A 2,634-nucleotide genomic window follows, 5' to 3' on the forward strand; every position below is an offset into this window, starting at 1 on the left:
AGTCCAGCTCTCTCATCTTTTTTTTCTTTTTTGTCTTTTCGGAGTTTGGAGAAAATAAATGTTGATTTACTTGCGAAAGAAACAACATCGGTACTTCTCCCTTAAGTTTGACGAGCAACGAGAGGAAAAGAGAAACAAAATGGCCAAGTACTACAACGTCCAACTGAGAGGTATAATATACGTCTATTAGCAGTCTTCTTTCCCCTATTATTCTCGTCTCTCCCCGCGCTAATCACACTGGTATTTCCCGAGGCTAAGAACGACGCGAAATAATGTAGTACCAAGGCGCGTGGGTGCTATTACAGACAAAGAAGGAACGATATGCGACGAGACAACACAATATGCACAGAAAAGAAATGCAAACCCCGCGAGCACCCACGCGTTTTCTTACAATAATATGCGAAGCGAAAAAATCAAAAATTCAGTGTTCCGTCGTTATGAAAGGCGAACACTTTCCATATTTTCGTGCTCTACCTCTGTTATAGAACTTCTGCGCGTTAACTGGCGGCGACGTGAAGCTGCTCTTAGTGCCTTCAAATCCGGATGATGTGCTCTTAAGTATAAGTGTAGTGCTTTGGTCGAGGCGGTATACGCGTTGAAATATAGAAGTGGCAACTTGGCTAGTTGCTATTGCATCTGGAACATCTTAATGGTAGCGCACTTACATACGGACACTAAGAAAAGAGACGGCAAAATACAGCGCTGACTCACAAACGATCTTCTATTAGAACAGACACGCATTTGAATAATACAACCTAAAGCCATGTGACCACGCATCATACATGCGTCACAATCCATCGTGTTATTTTCAAAATGTGACAGACACAAACAAAGCGTGTGGATGAAGGCGCCTGTTTTATATTTACGCTAGAGAGCTCTCATGTGTGGTCTCATGGGTTTAGGTTGCAGTATTTAAATGTGTCTCTGTTCCCACAAAAATTCAGTTGTGAGTCAGCGCTGTGTTTTGTCGTCTATTCTTGGTGTCCGTGTGAAAGTGCACCACTATCATCAAAATGTTCCAAATTGAAATAGAGAGAAGTAACTGTTACGAATTTTCACGATTTGGAGCATTGTAGTTTTATTGCACTTGGTTTCGGTCGAGACGGAATTAGGAATTCTAATTACTTTACGTAGCATCCATGGTTACGATTGCCAAAATATCTTCAGACTCCGTAGCGTGCGCGCACACACAGACACAAACATGTATGTATATATCTATATATGTATAGCGAATCAGAATAGGAAATGAGGGGCTCGTTGAAAATAAGACAGAAATAAGGGTTGGCAGTCAAGCAAACCTCGGAAAGCAAAGGGGAGGATATGGTAGGTCATAGAAGCAGATAAAGAATTTAGAAAGAAAGAAAGTGGAGAGAAAATGCCCGCCAGGTGGTAACCGAACCCACGACCTCCAGAATACCGGTCTGGTGCGATAACCACTACGATACCGGCGGGGCTATTTTTCCCCTCCACTTTCTGGGGTATATATGTCAATGTAATTTTTTCCTGTGTTTGGGGGTGGTAGCCAGCGCCACTCCGACTTCTCGGGGTGAAGGGGACCTTCTTTTTAACCCCCGGGCCGTGACTCGAGTGTCTACGACATGTCGAGAGTGGTCGACCAGCGTTGAACCCTTATAAGCTCCCTATGGCACCAAGACTGCTAGAACAGAGGCCCTCGCTATGCATGTAGCGAATCAGAATAGGAAATGAGGGGCTCGTTGAAAATAAGACAGAAATAAGGGTTGGCAGTCAAGAAAACCTCGGAAAGCAAAGGGGAGGATATGGTAGGTCATAGAAACAGATAAAAAATTTAGAAAAAAAGAAAGTGGAGAAAAAATGCCCGCCAGGTGGGAACCGAATCCACGACCTCCAGAATACCGGTCTGGTGCAATAACCACTACGCTACCGGCGGGGCTATGTTTCCCCCCATTTTCCTTGGTATTTATGTCAATGTAATTTTTTCCTGTGTTTGGGGGTGGTAGCCAGCGCCACTCCGACTTCTCGGGGTGATACCCCAGAAAGTGGAGGGGAAAAATAGCCCCGCCGATAGCGTAGTGGTTATCGCACCAGACCAGTATTCTGGAGGTCGTGGGTTCGGTTCCCACCTGGCGGGCATTTTTTCTCCACCTTCTTTCTTTCTAAATTCTTTATCTGCTTCTATGACCTACCACAACCTCCCCTTTGCTTTCCGAGGTTTTCTTGGCTGCCAACCCTTATTTCTGTCTATATATATATATATATATATATATATATATATATATATATATATATATATATATATATATATATATATATATATATATATATATATATATATATATATATATATATTGTCACGAGAAGACGATGAGGAGGGCAACGCAGCGTGGATCTGTAATCCCAGCCTACGACGACGAAGAAGATCTGTGGGTGCGCGCTGCCTGCGCGGGCTCTGGCTTGGCCGCCATGTAAATAAGCTGTAAATAGATCGTTCGACTGTCTCATCGTTCATGTCGTCTGTCCTGCCGCCACGTTACATTTTGGTGGAGAGTGCGGGTCCCTCCCCGTCCTGGCCCCAGCTGCGCACCTCATCGGCCTCGTCGGAATCATCGAGGGGGCGTAACCCGCGTCGGCAGCCCCAGCCCCGCCGCTACCAGC

General features: G+C 44.9%; 1 non-coding gene across 1 annotated transcript; it reads left to right on the forward strand.

Moving 5' to 3' along the window:
• The first annotated feature begins 2,037 nt into the window (after positions 1-2,037).
• On the forward strand, positions 2,038-2,110 carry Trnat-agu (transfer RNA threonine (anticodon AGU)). Its single transcript has one exon. It is a non-coding gene; the product is annotated as a tRNA-Thr (tRNA).
• The last annotated feature ends 524 nt before the right edge of the window (positions 2,111-2,634 follow it).

This window comes from Haemaphysalis longicornis, unplaced genomic scaffold (genome assembly GCF_048455015.1).
Source record: "Haemaphysalis longicornis isolate Haplotype H1 unplaced genomic scaffold, Haemaphysalis longicornis Haplotype H1 scaffold_5, whole genome shotgun sequence".
NCBI lineage: Eukaryota > Metazoa > Arthropoda > Arachnida > Ixodida > Ixodidae > Haemaphysalis > Haemaphysalis longicornis.